The sequence below is a fragment of the Carcharhinus amblyrhynchos genome, chromosome 15 (genome assembly GCF_965287045.1).
Source record: "Carcharhinus amblyrhynchos chromosome 15, sCarAmb.v2.hapA, whole genome shotgun sequence".
In the NCBI taxonomy this organism is placed as follows: domain Eukaryota; kingdom Metazoa; phylum Chordata; class Chondrichthyes; order Carcharhiniformes; family Carcharhinidae; genus Carcharhinus; species Carcharhinus amblyrhynchos.
Window position 1 is genome coordinate 10,542,685 of NC_137338.1, and position 18,505 is coordinate 10,561,189.

Below are 18,505 nucleotides of genomic sequence, written 5' to 3' on the forward strand. Positions count from 1 at the left end.
TACATCTCCAACGTAACCTCGCTGCTCTTATAACCTATGCCACGACTGATAAAGACAGGTATCCCATATGCTTTTTAGCTATCCTATTAACCTGTGCTGCCGCCTTCAGGGATCTGTGGACCAGCACCCCAAGATCCTTCTGTTCCTCTGAGCTTCCTAGTGTCCTTCCATTCATTGAGTACTCCCTTGTCTTATTACTCCTTCCAAAGTGCATCACCTTACACTGTTCAGGATTAAATTCCATTTGATACTGATGTGCCCTTCTGACTAATTCATCTATATCTTCCTGAAGCCCAAGACATTCTTCCCTACCATTAACTACTCTGCTAATATTCATGTTATTTATATCACTTGTGTACATATTATAAATATTATATATATCATGAACAATAAGGGACCTAGAACTGATCCTTGTAGTACAATGCTGGGCACCGGCTTCCTGTCATACAAACAGCCTTCCACCACCACCCTCTGTCTCCTACCACTAAGCTAGTTTTGGATCCATCTTACCAAGTTACGCTGGATCCCACGCACTTTTGCCTTCATTATCAGTCTCCCATGTAGTACCTTGTCAAAGGCTTTGCTGAAATCCATATAAACCACACTACCCTCAACTACACACCTCCTCAAAATATTCAATCAAATTTGTTCGGCATGATCTCCCTCTGACAAAGCCATGCTGACTATCCCTTATCAACCTATGCCTCTCCGAGTGGGGATTAATTTTCTCCTTCAAAATTTTCTCCAATAGTTTCCCCACGGCTGATGTGAGATTCACCGGTCTGTAATTCCCTGGTTTATCTCTACCAACCTTCTTGAAAGGTGAAACAACATTAGCTCTATCCAATCCTTTGGCACCTCCCTTGTGGCCAGCAGGCAATTAAAACATTGGGTCAAATTCCCTGTAATTTCCTCCCTTGCCTCCCAGAGCTGCCTGGGATGCAACTCATCTGGACCTAGAGGTTTGTTTAAGCCTGTCAAAACCTCCAGTACCTCCTTACGCACCATGTCCAACTATTCAAGAATTTCAAGCTCCTGGTGCATTTGAATATGAACTGTTTTAGTATCTGAGGAGCCACAAATGGCATTGAACAGTGTGAGAGCAACAGCAAACATCTCAAATTCCAACATTATAAGAACATAAGAAATAGGAGCAGGAGTAGGCCATCCAGCCCTTCGAGCCTGCCCCGCCATTCAATAAGATCATGGCTGATCTGTCGTGGCTCAGTTCCACTTTCCCGCCCTCTCCCCATAACCCTTAATCCCCTCTCCTATCAAAAACCCATCAACCCGCGTCTTAAAAATATTTAGCGAGGCAGCCTCCACCACTTCAACGGGCAGAGAATTCCAGAGATTCACCACCCTTTGAGTGAAGAAGTTCCTCCTCAACTCCGTTCTAAACCACCCCCCTTTTATCTTGAGGCTGTGCCCCCTAGTCCTATTGTCTTTTTTGAGCGGGAAGAGTCTTTCCACCTCTATCCTATCCATCCCATTCATCATCTTATACGTCTCAATGAGATCTCCTCTCATTCTTCTAAACTCTAACGAGTACAAGCCCAGTTTATTCAGCCTCTCCTCATAGCTCAACCCCCTCAACTCCGGTATCAGCCTAGTAAACCTCCTCTGCACTCCCTCCAAGGCCAAAATATCTTTGCGCAGGTGCGGCGCCCAAAAATGCACACAGTACTCCAGTTGCGGCCTCACCAATGCCCTATACAGCTGCAGCAAGACCTCCCTACTTTTATATTCAATCCCCCTCGCTATGAAGGCCAGCATCCCATTCGCCTTCCTGACCACCTGCTGCACCTGCAAGCTGGGTTTTTGCGACTCATGCACAAGGACCCCGAGGTCCCTCTGCACCGTCGCCTGCTGCAGTTTTTCGCCTCGTAAGTAATAGTCCTTCCTACCATTTTTCCTACCAAAGTGGACCACCTCACACTTGCCAACATTAAATTCCATTTGCCATTTCCTGGCCCATTCGCCCAGCCTATCTAGGTCCTTCTGCAGACTCTCCACACCCTCCGCACAATTTGCCGTTCCCCCAATCTTGGTGTCATCAGCAAATTTCGACACTCTACACTCGGTTCCCTCCTCCAGATCATCTATATAAATGGTAAAAAGCTGAGGCCCCAGCACCGACCCCTGGGGCACTCCACTAGTCACCATCCGCCAATCCGAATAGCACCCGTTGACCCCCACTCTCTGCCTCCTATTTGACAACCAATCCTCTATCCACGCTAACACCCTACCCCCAACTCCATGTCCCTCGACCTTCTGCAATAACCTCTTGTGAGGCACTTTGTCAAACGCTTTCTGAAAATCTAGAAAGACCACATCCACCGGCTCTCCTCTATCCACCGCCCTAGACACATCCTCATAGAACTCCAGTAAATTTGTCAGACACGACTTCCCTTTAATGAAACCGTGCTGTGTCTGCTCTATCAAGCAATTCCCTTCAAGATGCCTCGCAATTTCCTCCTTAATGACAGATTCCAACATTTTACCTACCACAGATGTTAAACTAACCGGCCTATAATTCCCCGCCTTTTGCCTGGCACCCTTCTTAAACAACGGCGTAACATTAGCCGTTTTCTAATCATCCGGCACTTCCCCGGAATCCAGCGACGTTTGGAAAATAACCACCAAGGCATCCACTATCACCTCCGCCATTTCTTTCAGAACCCTCGGATGCATTCCATCCGGTCCTGGGGACTTGTCCACAATCAGCCCCTCCAGTCTGTCGAGCACCGCCTTTCTAGTAACAGTAATGTTATTAAGACCCTCCAGTCCTACCACCTTTCTATCGCTAACACCCGGCAAATTATTCACGTCCTCCTCCGTGAAGACAGAAACAAAAAAGTTATTCAATACCTTAGCCATATCCCCATCCCCTACCACTAGGTCCCCTTTCTCATCCTCTAAAGGACCAACATTCACCCTAGCCAGCCTCTTCCTTTTTATATATTTATAAAAACTCTTGCTATCCTTTTTTATATTAAGCGCTAGCCCAGCTTCATAGTTTCTCCTACCCTTCCTTATCAACTTCTTTGTCAATCTTTGTTGACATTTAAACCTCTCCCAATCCTCTTCTCGCCCACTACTCTTAGCTACTCTAAATTCCTCCGCTTTTAGTTTAACACTTTCCTTCACCTCCTTTGTTATCCACGGCTTATTACCTCTCCTCCTACTATCCTTTTTGACCATCGGAATAAATTTCCGTTCAGCACCAAGAAAGATCTCCTTAAAGATCCTCCACTGCTCCTTAACAGACCCTCCCTCCAACGCGCTCTCCCAGTCCACATTCACCAATTCTTCTCTCATCCTACCGTATTTCCCGCTATTCAAACAAAGGACGCGTGTCCGGGAACCCACTTTCTCCTCCTCCATCTGCACCAGAAACTCCACCATACAATGATCACTCTCCCCAAGAGGATCCTTCACCACAAGGTCCCTAATTCTACCCGCCTCATTACATAGCACCAGATCCAAGATAGCTCGCTCCCTCGTCGGCTCCAACACACACTGTTCGAGGAAACTATCCCGGCAGCATTCCAAGAACTCTTCCTCGAGCCCCCCACGTCCAACATGGGTCGACCAATCAATATGCAGATTGAAATCCCCCATAACTACGGCCATCCCATTCCTGCACGCCGCACTTATTTGCGCGTTAACAGCCCGCCCCATCTCCAGATCATTATTCGGGGGCCTATAGACGATATATATATATATATATATATCATGGAGTGAAAGTCATTGATGATGCAGCTGAAGATAATGGAGCCCTGAAGAGCTTCTGCAGCGATGTCCTGGGGCTAAGGTAAATGATCTCCAACAACCATTGTCATTTGTGCTCAATATGGCTCCAATCAGCAGAGATTTTTACCCCTGATTTCCACTGACTCTAATTTTGCTCAGGCTCCTTAATAGTTCAGTCAAAGTGTTGCTTGATGGGGAGGTAGTGGCACAGTGACAATCCTGAGATCCTGGGTAATGCTCTGGGGACCTGGGTTCAAATCCTATCTCAGCAAATGTTGAATCAATAAAAATCTGGAATTAAAAATCTAATGATGCCCATGAAACCATTATGGATTGTCATAAAAACCCACCTGGTTTCACTAATGTCCTTCAGGGAAGGAAATCTGCTGTCCTTACCTGGTCTGGTCTATATGTGACTCCAGACGCTTAGCAATGCAATTGGCTCTTGAATGCCCTTTGTTAGTTAGGGAGGGGCAATAAATGCTGGCCAGATAGCGATGCCCACATCCCATAAAAATCAATTCAAAAAATTAAAAAGATCAGTCATTCTTGCACCTCTTCTCGAGATCGACTCTTTTGTCCATGTTTGGAGCACAAGTACAACACGCTCAGAACATGAGTGACCCGGACAGATCCCCTGACAGATAGTGCTCATGAATGAACACTACAGGCACAAATTTAAACATGAGATTGGCACAAAGTCAAGGAGCGAAAGATAACATTGCTGCAAAGAAGGTCAGGCACTTAATATGAGGAGATTGAAGAATGAAGATAAATGAGCTATGATGAAGGGATGATTAGGAGTGAGAGGGAAAGAAAGTTAGGCCCCAGAGGGCACAGAACAAGGCACTGCGAGATTCATCCCACACACAGCAGGGTTTAAAAGGGAATGAAAGACAGAAAAAGATGATAGAACACAGTTCTCAGACATTCTGGAGAAAAGAGCACCAAGTAAAAGCTAATGAGGCACAAGGAGGTAGGTGAATAACATTGGCATTGAGAGAGGGATAGCAGTTACAGTGATTGGCACTGAGAGAGAGTGCTCATGTGGAACAGTTAGGGGTAGAGGGGAAGGTTCATGAGGCACATGTGGTGGCTGATAGCATTTTGCCTGAAGGAAAGATTGTTGAGGCACGTATTGTGAATGGTAAGAGGATGACACCTGGCCGCTGTGACACCTAAACAATTGGCCCCAAGTGAAGGCCATTGAGAAGATAAGAAGGCAACTGTGCAGGACGGGATTGGAGGGTTCCATGAAAGGGATTGGCACTATAAGAGAAGGGTAAGGGTAAATGGGATCAGCACTCAAAGAGGCCTGATGAAGCACTGGTAGGGAAATGAAAAGGATTGGCACCAGCACATTAATGTAGAGTCACATCTGGGGGTGGGGGGGTGTGCAGTTATAGCAATTGGCACTGAGGGAAGGTTTGTGAGGCACAGGACAGGGTGAACACTTGTTAAATAAGCACTGCTTGCTGAGCACAGAGCTGGCACAGGATAAAACCAGCTGCATCAAACTTTTCTTTGCATGGAAAGACAAAGAAGGAAAATCTAAAGAGACAAGGATTGAAGAGAATGAAAGGCAGAGGCAAAGAAAGGAGAATAATCACAGACAACAAAGGTTTATGTGATGGCAATTGCTCTTTCAATAGTAGAATTGTTTCTCATTTGGCATAACATCAGAACAAATTCATCATCTAATAAAGGAAGGAGCTAACTTTATAAAATTAGAGGTTTGGAGATGGTAAAGCGTAAACACAACTTTCTTTGTCTTGGTCAAATGGTGTATACAACTGAATGGTTCTGTTGTCAATGCGTCTTCATCTCAGGAACAACCAACTGTGCACATCATAAACTCACATTAATCAGCCTGTGTACATTCAACCCATAAAGAGCTCCATGCATAATGAACAACCACCAACATAACTAACCCCATGCATAACGAAAGCATCTCTGCTTATCCATCCCAGTGTACAGTGAAACTATATTAACTAACTCTGTACACAATAAATGCATCACCAACACCATCAACCCACAGCAAGAGTAATTATCTAACATAACTAGCCTTGCTGTTTGGGACACAAAGATGCAAACTCATCGAGAGAGAGGGTTCTGCACCTAGACTAGAAGCTGCGTAGAGCAGTGGAAGAAAAATCCAGTCAGGGAACAATTGGACACTGGATTGGTGACTTCAGGATCTTTCTAAATGATGACTTGGGGAAGTCAGTAGAATAGCAGTATTTTGGGTGGAATAATAATCCAGACAATCAAGGTAATGATCTGGGGACCCGGGTTCAAATCCCACCATGGCAGCTAATGGAATTTGAATCCAATAAATAAAAAGCAATCTGGAATTAAAAGTTTAATGATAACCGTGAAACCATTGTTATTGTAGTAAAAACCAAACTGGTTTACTGATTTGCTGTCGTTAGCTGGTCTGGCCAACATCAGGATTCAGACCAGTTGACTCTTTAACACCCTCTGAAATGGCCTAGATAGTCACTCAGTTGGAAGAAGTTTCTAAAATACCTACAAAGAGGAATAAGACTAGACAGATGGACCACCTGGCATTGAACTAGGTATCGGAAACAACAATGGCAAAACAAGTCCTGTTGACCCTGCAAAACCCTCCTTATTATCACCTTGACAGTGGTACCAAAATTAGGAGGGCTATCAGACAGACTTGTCAAGCAGCAGCCAGACATATTCCTGCTGATGGATTCATATCTTACAAACTATTTCCCAGACATACCCTGAGTATGTCCGTTGCCACTGGCGGTCAGGAGGGAGCTGCACTCTGAGTCCTGAAAATCGACTCAAAACTCCATGTAATCTCATAGCATCAGATCAAACATGGGCATGGGAATCTTCTGCTGATTATCACATCCCACCCACTCCTCCCAAAAGATCCCACCCCCTAGGATTGCTCAATCCTAATCCCAATCCCTCTGGATTGCTAGTCCAGTGACAATATGAATACGCCACTGCCTCCCCATTTATGACTTACAGTTAACCTACAGAAAACTGCAGAGACTTCTTTAAGACGTACCATTCTGTAATCAATGCTCTACCAACATACTGAGTCACTAAGCATATTTGACCTCTTCATCAGTGCCTCTCCATTGTCCTGCAGTGTGTTTCCTTCAGGAACTGTGCTTGGAATGGAGCAGTTGCTTGGGGAGCATGAGATTTCCAAATTGTCTGCCCTGTTTGTTCACATAACAATTGTGACAGCATCTCAAAAGTAATTAATTGGTTGCAAGTTCTCTGGGAGACCTTGAGGATGAGCTGAAGCATTGAGTATAGTAATCCCTTGTATAGAATCTCTACAGTGCAGAAGGAAGGCATTCGGCCCATCGAGTTTGCACCGACCACAATCCCGTTCAGGCCCTATTCCCGTAAACCCATTTATTTATCCTGTTAATCCCCTGACGCTAAGGGTCAATTCAGCATGGCCAATCAACCTAGCGTGCATATCTTTGGAGTGTGAGAGGAAACTGGAACACCCAGAGGAGACCTACGTAGACATGGGGAGAATTCTTCACAGACAGCAACCTGGGCCGGAATTGAACCCGAGTCCTTAGTGCTGTGAGGCAGCAGTGCGAACCACTGTGCTGCTGCTGTCTTTCTTTCTGATGTGTGCTCTATAAATTCACAAAATAAATTTGTGAACTGGTTCACCTCTTCCACAACCATAAAGAAACTGACCTCATCCTATAGCTTGAGAAACAATGAACAACTAGCACACAGATGCAGACAAAATTGGACAGTGGATGGGAACGGTCTATCAAATATTGATAAGATTTAGTCAATTAGGTGGCACATGTAATTCCTTTTGTTTTTACATATCCATAGCTAGCGTTTGGTTGATTACACTTTAATTGCATTTTTTTTTGCTAGCGAAACATGTTACAAATCAAACATTTCTCACTCTTGGCATCTGATGCAGATATAAACAGCATGTTCTCCAGCTGTGGCATATCACAGGCACTGAAGTGAATCGGAAAAACGTCTTTGCTCATTGGCAAAACCTTTCTGCAGTTGAAATCATCTGCTCTGTGGTTTAGTCTTCAATCTCCTGTGGGGGCGGGGGGAAGAAACAATAACACTGAAATGAAAATATTGCAGATAGCAGATGTGTATCTTGTCCAAACTCTCTGCATTGGATTGATCCTGGGAATAACACAGGCAAAGGTTGGGCCCTGAATTGATTCTGCGCTCCACGGGGTACAGGAATTCATTTGACCAGAGGGGAAGCTGCTATTGTTCGTCACTTAGAAGACCCAATGAATGCTGTTGATAAACGGTGGCACAGTGGTTAGCATGACTGCCTCACAGCAACAGGGACTTCGAGTTTGATTCCCGGTTTGGGCCGCTGTCTTTGTGGAGCCTGCACGTTCTCCCCGTGTCTTCTGCATGGTTTTCCTCCGGACGCTCCGGTTTCCTCCTACAATTCAAAGATGTGTGTGCTAGGTGAATTGGCCATGCCAAATTGCTCCTTAGTGCTGGGGGGGGGGGGGTCTAGCAAATGTACGGGCATATGGGTGGAGTGTGGTCAGTGCAGACTCGATGGGCTGAGTGGCCTCCTTCTGCACTGGAGGGGTTCTATGATAAGTCATATGTAAGACCCTGAAGGGAAGCCAGATGTGCATGGAGTTACACATCTGGAAGTAGACATACAAATTGGTTCAAAGATGTGCTGGTTAGGTGCACTGACCATGCTAAATTCTCCCTCTGTGTTCCCAAACAGGCGCCGGAGTGTGGCAACTAGGGGATTTTCACAGCAACTGCATTGCAGTGTTAGTGTGAGCCTACTTGTGACACTTATAAATAAACTTAAACTATAAAATTGAGATCCATATTCGGGGCACCCAGATTACAATTGAGAAGGGAAATGAGGAAGTTGATTCTCACCCAAATGGTGACAAAAAGGATTTGATTTGATTTATTATTGTCACATGTATTGGAATACAGTGGAAAGTAAAAATTAGTGTCAGACAGGGAGTTACTAAAGTGGCTGAGGAGAATGGTATAACTGGATTCCAAATATTAGCAGAGGTGTTTCTCTAAAGAGAAGGAAGAAAGGCTCAATGTGTAGATTTTATTAGATGGAGTACATAGAAACAGGCCAAGTGGACCAGTCAGTTCGTGGCAATGTTTACAGATTATCCTGTGGCACGGGGACTGAATTCTGGTGTGTAGGACCTGCACAAACTGAATGGTTTCCACCACAACAGGGGAATCATAGAATCATACCACACAGAAGAGGCCCTTCGGTCTATCAAATCTGCACCGACACATTAGAAACACCTGAACCCCCCCACCTAATCCTATCTGCCATATCCCTGAATATTATGATGTGCCCAGTGCTTATCCAGGTACTTTTTTAAGGATGTGAGCCAACCCAACTCTCCCAGGCAACTCATTCCAGGCCATCACCACCCTCTGGATAAAAAAAAAATTCCTCAAATCCCCCTTAAACTCCCTATCCCTCATCTTGAACCCATATCCCCTCGTGACTGGACCTTCAACTAAGAAAAACAACTGCTCCTTATCCACTCTGTCCATGATCATACACCTTGATCAGGTGCCCCCCCAACCCCCTCCCCCTGGCTCAGTCTTCTCTGCTCCAACAAAAACAAACCAAGCCTACGCAACCTCTCTTCATAACTTAAATGTTCCATCTCAGGCAGCATCTTGTGAATCTCCTCTGCACCCCCTCCAGTGCCATCACATCCTTCCGATAACTGATCAGAACTGCACACAGTACTCCAGCTGTGGCCTCACCAAAGTTCTACACAACTCCAACATGACTTCCCTGCCTCTGTAATCCATGCCTCGACTGATAAAGGCAACTGTCCCATATGCCTTTCTCACCACCGTACTATCATGCTCCTCCGCTTTCAGAGATCTGTGGACAAACTTGCTGAGGTCCCTTTGTTCCACAGAACTTCTGAGTGTTCCACCATTCATTGAGTACCTTTTTGTCAAATAAATCTTTCTAAAGTGTATCACCTCACACTTTTTAAGGTTAAATTCCACTTATCTGCCCATTTGACCATTCTGTCTATATCTTCTTGTAGCCTAAGACACTCCACCTCACTGTTAACCACCAGTTCAATCTTTGTGTTATATGCAAATTTATGAATCCTAACCCCACCGAGTCATCAATGTCATTTATATAAATAATGAATAATAGGCAATCCAATACAGACCCTTGAGGTATACCACTGGGCACTGGCTTCCATCACTAAGGCAGCCTTCTGTCATCACCCTCAGTCTCCTACGACTGAGCCAATTTTGAATCCAGTTTCTCAAATTCCTCTGTATCCCATGTGAATTTACCTTCTTTACAAGTCTCCCATGTTGGACCTTGTCAAAGGCTTTGCTGAAATCTACATAAACTACATCAACTGCACCACCCTCATCTACACACCTGGACGAACTTATATCATGGTTGAGAGGTTTGTTGAGGATGGTTTAAAGGGGAACGAGAACATAAACATATATTCAGAATGGAAAAAAAAGGTTGGACATGGTAAAGCACGGTGGCACATTGGTTAGTGCAAGGGACCCTGTTTCAATTCTAGCCTTGGATGGCTGTATATATGGAGTTCACACATTCTCCCAGTGTCTGCGTGGATTTCCTCCAGGTGCTCCAGTTCCCCCCTACACTCCAAAAATGTGCAGATTAGGAGGACTGGCCATGCTAAATTGTCCCTGCATGTCCCAAAATGTGTAATTTAAATGGATTAACCATTGTAAATGTACGGAGTTACGGGGATTGGGCAGAGGGGTGGACCTGGGTAGATGCACTTTTGGAGAGTCGGTGCAGAATTGATGGGCCGACTGGCCTCCTTCTGCATTGTAGGCATTCTATGAAATGTGCAAATGAGGTGAAACAAAGTCTCAATAGATAACAAAGTAGTGTGGCGTTGTGTAATACGACAATGTAAGGACTCTAATAAACATGCAAATGAGCTGGGAGCACAGATATATGCAAAGCAATAACCAAAACATGGCAAAAAGAAGGGCTGGAATGCAGGCTCAATATTCCTGTTACAGGGATTTTGAGTGGATTTGAATGCCCTCTCCTGGGCGATTTTTATATGGTTAGTCCAGTTCAGTTCCCTAGGATGTTGATAGTGGGGAATTCAGTCACAGTAATGTCAATAGTGATGGCAAGGTTCTCTCTTGTTGGAAAAGCTAGGAATACAGAGCAATTCCCGGTGAAAAAGTGCAGAGGTCTCATAGAAACATATTAACTCGGAACAGGAGGAAGCTATTTAGCAATTTGAGCCTGCTCTGTTATTCTCGCATCCTTCCCATATCCTTTGATGCTAAAAAAAATTATCTTTTTGAATATATTCAGTGACTTGTCCTCCACAGCCTAATGATGTAGAAGTTCCACTGGTTCACCACCCGCTGAGGGAAGACGTTTTCCTATTCTCAGTCCTAAATGATCTATCCCATGTTCCTGGATTACTTACCCTGGTTCTAGATTCCCTAGCACGAGTCTGTCCAGCTCTATTGGAATTTTATATGTTTCAATCAGATCTCCTCCCACCCTTCTAAAGTCTCGTGATTACAGGCCCAGTCAAACTAATCTCTCCTTATTGGATAGTCCCACCAATCCGGGTTTCAGCCTGGTGAACTTTCGCTGTACTCCCTCTGGCAAATGCATCCTTTCTCAGGTACAGAGACCAAAACTGCACACAGCATTCCAGGTGTGGTCTCACCAAGGCTCTGTATAACTGCAGTAAGACATCCTTACTTCTGAACTCAAATCCTCTTGAAGGCCAACATACCATTTAATTCCTGGCTGTACTTACCTCTCCACTTTCATTGTCTGGGTAACAGGGATACCCAGATCCCTTTGTACATCCACACTTCCCAATATATCATCATTTAAACATTAATTTTCCTTTCTGTTATCACACTGAAGAGTATAATTTCACATTCAGCAACATTGTACAGCATCAGCTATGTCTTTGCCTATGAAATCAGCTTGCCTAAGTCACCCTGAAGCCTTCTTGCATCCTGCTCATAATTCACAATTCCTTCCAGTTTTGTGTTGTCAGCTTGGAAATGTTACAGTTGAATAATTACTCTACTGGAATGCACAAGTTATGTCAATATGGGCTGCATGGTAAGACAATGGTTAGCACTACTGCTCCGCAGCACTATGGACCCGGGTTTGATTCCCGGCTTGGATCACTGTCCATGTGGAGTTTGCATGTTTTCCCCATGTTTGCATGGATTTCCTCTGGGTGTTCCAGCTTGCTCCCACAGTCCAAAGATGTGTGGGCTAGGTGGATTGCTAAATTGACCCTTAATGTCAGGGGAACTAGCTAGGGTAAATGTATGAGGTTGAGGGGGTTATGGGGATACGGCCTAGTTGGGATTGTGGTTGGTGCAGACTCAATGGGCCAAATAGCTTCCTTCTGCACTGTAGGGATTTCATGATTCTGTGAATAATATTCTTTTCCACTCCCTCTAAACAAGGACAGTTGAAGGAAAAACAGAAAATGCTGGAAAATCTCAGCAACTCTGGAAGAGAATAGAGCCAATGTTTCAAGCCAGAATGTTTCTTCCTCAGAGCTAGAAGGATACTTATATTTGAGGGCGAGGGGATGTGACCATTTTGATGACTGGGAGTTTGTTCAGATGGAAGGGTTGGTGATTACCTGCAGATTGTGGAGACTTGGACATCTTGTTCCCATTATGCCCAAGATTCTGCTATATGTCTAGTCACACGCCATGCATGCTGTTCTGCCAATATGGAGGAGATTCCAGCCATAGAATAATATTAGATGTATATCTCGGTAGTAATTTTTCATGAGCTAGGGGTCATAATTTGAGGATAAGAGCAGAAGTGAGGAGAACGTTCGTCTTCTAAAAGGTGGTGAATGTGTGGAATTCGCTACCACAGAATGTAGTTGAGGTCAAGACATTGACTGATTTCAGGAAGAAATTAGATATAGCCCTTGGGGCTCAAGGGACTAAGGGATGTGGTGGGGTGGGTGGAAATCAGGATTTGAATTCGATGATCAAAATGAATGTTGGAGTAGGCTCGAAGGGCCAAATGGTCTCTCCTTGCTTCTCTGTTTTTATGTTTCTCTGAAGACTTTGGGCACAATCTTCCTGCCCTTCGTGCCAGGGGAATCTTCTGGTCCCGCTGACAGTGTACCCCAGCTGTGTGCCTCCCGGCAGTGTGGGTGGAATCAATGGGAACTCCTACTGGCAGCGGTGGGAGGAGAAGATCCTGCCACGGGCTAATGGCACGCCACCTCCGCTGCTGAGAAAATTGCTGCGGTGAGGCCAGAGAATCCTGGCAAATATATTACTACATGTCACGATGGCATGTCAGTCAGGATAATGAATAGGGAATAAATGTTTGAGTAAGGAGGGAGGTGATGGCCTAGTGGTATTGTCACGAGATTATAATCCAGTAGCTTAGCTGATGTTTTGGGGACCTGGGTTTGAATCCTGTCCGGCAGCTGGTGGAATTTGAATTCAATAAAAATTATCTGGAATTATGAATCTACTGATGACCATTGTCGGGAAAAACCCTTCTGGTTCATTCATGTCCTTTAGGGAAGGAAATCTGCTGTCTTTACTTGGCCTGGCCTAGATGTGGCTCCAGAGCCGCAACAATGTGGTTGACTTTCAACTGCCCTCCAATGGCAATTTATGGATGGTCAATAAATACAGGCCCAGCTAGTGCTGCCCATGTCCCACAAATGAATTTTTAAAAAAGGAAGAAATTAAAGGTTACGGAAAAATGGAAGGAAGTTGGGTTTTACTAACTTACATTTGTGGAGAATCCTTCTCTAGCACTGAAACGATGGGCTGATGGGCCTCCTTCTCCGTTGAACTTATGACCCTGAATTATTCGTCATGTCCTATTAAACTGGGCACTTTAAAAGTTATTTCACCAAGTTGTTCTCGTCCCTTGGAGGTTCAATGACACTACAGATGCTTGGAGTTCACGCCAGCACGACAGAAATGCGTAATAAGTCCTTATGTCAACACCGGAGGCAGTCAGGGCATGGTCAATGTGCCAATAAACACATTGTATGGTTCCTGCCAAACATCGGTTTATTTTGGACATTCATTTGGGGATTTGACTGAATTTCTGGTCAAGTTAATTGCTTGCCACACGCCAAGCAGTGAAAAACCCATCCATTTGGACAACTGTGTGGGAAGAAGAGGGCAGCCACTCATGTTTACTTTAGACTCAGCCTAATCAAACATTTCTCCCACGCATACAGACGCTAAACCAAATGAAACAACGCAAACCCCATGAGAAGAGAGGAACAAGACGTTTTCTCTTGTTTCACCCGCAATGCAATGTTCTTTTAGTCTCATACAAGTGGTTAGAAGTAAGACAATCCCCTAGAAATTGAACTGCAGTATATTTTCATTGGAATGCTCTCTGCATTCATAGTGCATGCCTCCATTCAAAACGGACTAACATCTCCGTCAAACCAGTCAGCAAAAAATTGCATTCGTATTGTCTCTTGTGTCATGGTGTGGCACAGTGGTTAGCACTGCTGCCTCACAGCCTCAGGGACTCCCGGCTCAGGTCACTGTCTATGTGGAGTTTACACATTCTCCCTATGTCTGTTTGTGTTTCCTTCAGGTGCTCCAGTTTCCTCCCACCGTCTGAAAGACGTGCTGGTTAGGTGCATTGACCCAACTAGGGGATTTTCAGAGTAACTTCATTGCATTGTTAATGTAAACCTTGTGACTAATAAATAGACTTTGACTTTTTTTAACTTTTGTGTTTAACCATAGAATTTCTACAGCGCAGATGAAGCCATTTGACCCATCGAGTCTGTACGACTCTCTGACACAATATGTTGCCCAGTACGACCAACCCCCTCTCCACTCTTTGCCTGTAAAGCCATACATTTCCCATGGATAATCCATCTAACATACAAATCCTGGCACAATTTAGCATGGCCAATCCACTTAACCTGCACCTCTTTGGACTGTGGGAGGAAACCAGAGCATCAGGAGGAAACCCATGCAGACATGGGGAGAATGTGCAAACTCCACACAGCTAGTCAGCCGAGGCCGGAATTGAACCTGAGTCCCTGGTGCTGTGATGCAGCAGGGCTAACCATTGTGCCACTGTGGCACTCTTCCAACAGGAACATTATTGGACAAAATTTGACACAGAGTCACAGTAGGAGATAATGGTGGTGGTGATCAAAAGCTTGGTCAAAGTGGTAGACGTTAAAGAGGGAGAGAGGTGGAGATGTAGAGAGGAAAAACACTCAAGATTAGGGCCTTGGCAGCTGAAGTTACAGCCTGAACTGTGGAGTGTTTAACAACAGTAACACCTTGGTTCTATGGCATATTAATGTCTCAATGTATTTCTAAAATGTCCAGATGCTGAGCCAAAGAAAGAAGGTTAAGAATAGTGGAGGAATGCTTTGTCAAAGAGTTGGGTTACAAAGAAGATTTAGGAAGAGGAGAAGCAGGTTAAGAGGCAGTGCGTCAGTTGTAGACATGAGCACCAAAAATGATCCACAAGAAGTAGCCAAAGTCCAAGGAATATTCTGAGCCAACAGGACAAGAGGAGGATACAGGCAGAGGGAGGACTGAGGCTGTGAACAGATTTAAACATTAATAATTCACATTTGAGGTTACGAGTAACCACAGCGGGTCAATGGTTACAGTAGCTGAAGTATAGAGTGAACATGCATAGTGAAACTTGCTGGGATTGCGTCAATGCTATTGTAGAACTGAACAGCCTCTTTCCGCACTGTAGGGATTCTATGTTTCTGTGTCTAGTACCAATGCTCAGAGTCACACAAGAGGAGTTTCAGTAAACTCAGAAAGGTAGTGTGCAAGGGGGAATACCTGTCACACTACAACTGAAAGAAAATTGCCATCCTGCAAGTAGATGCTTCTGCAAATGAAGTGGGAACTGCCCTGGTACGAGGCAGAAAATTAATAGTGTTTGCATCCAAAGCTCTCAACTCAGCTGAGGTTAGGTACATCAACATAGAAAGAAACCTGTGGCAGTCACATCTGGATTTGAAAACTCCTACCCATAACTCTGTGGGAAAATATTCACGGTGTAGAATGATCATCATATACTAGAGTAGATCCATTGGGGAAAAATCTATATAAAACACTTTGGGTGCGATCTTACTGGCGGTTCATGCCATGCTCCCACTGCAGCAAGATCAAAGTATTTGACACCGATTCCAGCCCATGTCTCACTGAGAGTTGAGCTTTAAAGATAGACATCACCGCATGTGCTGCTATTAAATGTCATAGAATTCCTAGGTAGTTGATATTTATCTACACTATAAAATCCTTCTAAGGCTTCAGCCTAACCTAGAGATGGAATTTAATGTCCCCCCCAACCCACACCACCCTGGAGCAGGCAGGGAGGTGGTGCAGGCAGTTGAATGGGATGGGATGATTAGGTCCAAAGGCATCTTGAAAACATGATCTCTTCAGCAAAGGAAGCCATAACTTTGCAAGAACAGCTTTCACCTCTCAATCAATTGGACACGGGCTCGGGTTCGATTTCAGGAACTGGACAGTGAATGCAGGTTGACATTCCAATGCAGCACTGAGGTAATACTGCAGTGTCAGAGGGGATGCCACCACGTTACAACATTGAGTTCTCTTCCAACAGATTTAATTGGCTGTAAAGTACTTTGGAATCTCCTGTGTTGCTGAGAACATGACATAAATGAGCACTCTTCGATCTTTATTCTCTGTCCTTCAAGTGGAGGCAAAAGATCCCATGACGCTATTTTGAAGAAAGACAATAACATTCTCCCTGGAACCCTGATCAATATTAACTTTTTGCAGTCAACATCACGAAAAGTAGATGATGTCCAGAATTCTCCGACTTGGCCTGCAGCTGAGACTTTCAGGTCCTGCTGCTGTGTGTGTGTGTGGTTGAGTGCCAACTTCTCCATTCTCGCTGGCAGCAGGGCTGGAGAATTGCTGCCTATATTACCATTATATCATCTGTGGAAGCTTGCTGTCAGAAATTGAGTGCTAAGTTTTCCATATTGACTACATTTCAACAGTACTTCATTGGTTGTGAAGCATTTTGGGACATGTGGAGATTATGGAAGGTGCTATGTAAAGGCAAGTTCTTTCTTGGCCTCCTTTCAGCTGGGCGATTGGCCTCTCTCTACATGCTGATGCAGATGGAATACAAATTGCATTCCATATGGATGAGGCGGAGGTGGTGAGTCACAGTTTTAAAAGCAGCACATATTGTGCAGACAAATCCCGTAAATCTGAAATAAAATCTGAACGCACTGGAAATGTACAGCAGCTTTGAAAAAGGGGGCATGGGTAACGCTTTGAGTGAAGAGCAGAACTGGAGATGGGGATAGAAGAGGTTCCATTTATGGGAGCCTTCCCTTTCTTTACCACTTCTTTTCAAGGTTCCAGGACCTTTAAATCTACATGTTTTTTATTATTGTCAAGGGTTGTTGGAATTGCAAAATGTTTTTCTGGTGTGTACACTATTCCGCTATTGTCTTATAATCACAGGGCAAAGGTAGGAAAACTCACTCCTGGATTTTATTTGTTAAATGCTAACATCGTAAATACAAGAAGAATTGAACAGAAGCCCCAAGGAAGAAATTTTCTTAAACATTATAAGTTGTGATCTGGATTGCACTTCCTGAAGGGCTGGATACTCAGCAGTAATTTTCAAAAGGAAATTGGATACAGAACTGCAAAAACTACTGCAGCAAAACAAAAGTGTGGCAATTTGGGGATAGCTCTTACAAAGAGCTGGCACATACGCGTTGGGCCGATGGTTTTCAAACTGCATGGAATGACTTCACAAAATTATGCTTTTTGTTTAAACTTTATTTATTCGTGTCACAAGGAGGCTTACATTAACACTGCAATGAAGTTCCTGTGAAAATCCCCCCAGTTGCCACACTCCGGTGCCAGTTCGGGTACGCTGAGGGAGAATTTAGCATGGCCGATGCACGTTTTTCGGACTGTAGGAGGAAACCAGAACACCCAGAGGAAACCCACGCAGACACGAGGAGAATGTGCAAACTCCGCACAGACTGTGACCCAAATCAGGAATCGAACCAAAGTCCCTGGCACTGTGAGGCAGCAGTGCTACTCACCGTGCCACCATGCCACCCAAGAGGTTATTCCAAAGTGTTATGGCTGTTTGCACCACTGGGATTTTCCCATCCTGCTGCAGTGAACGGACATTTAGCGAGCACCAAATTCTCCAACCTCGCTGCTGCTGGCATGAATGGTCAGTAAGGTTGCACCCATTCAGTGTTCTGAAGAACTTTCCCCTTTGTCATTAGGGGCAGATGGTGACATGATGGTGATGTCACTGACCCTAGAAAGCGACCCAGTCTCTGGAGGCGTAGGTTCAAATCCGGCAAGTGCTAGCTGGTGGAATTCAAATTCAATTAGTAAGTCTAGAATTGGAAGCTGGTCTTAGGAATGGTGACCATGGAATTATTATTGATCATCTGGGTCACTAATGTCCTTTTGGGAAGGAAAGTTGCCATCCATGAGTGGCAATGGCCTGAACTGGAAGTCTATTTTAAGGCATACAATGCCAGTTTGGAACAATAGCAGTCATCTCCCAAGTTTTACTGGGATTTCTTGCTGGTTGGAAGTGGAGAAGGGTTTGGTGGGGGAAAGAGGAGGGGTGAAGTCGACTTGTGTGTGAGATAGCTAGCATTTTGATGCTTAGAGAAACTTGAGGGAAGCAACA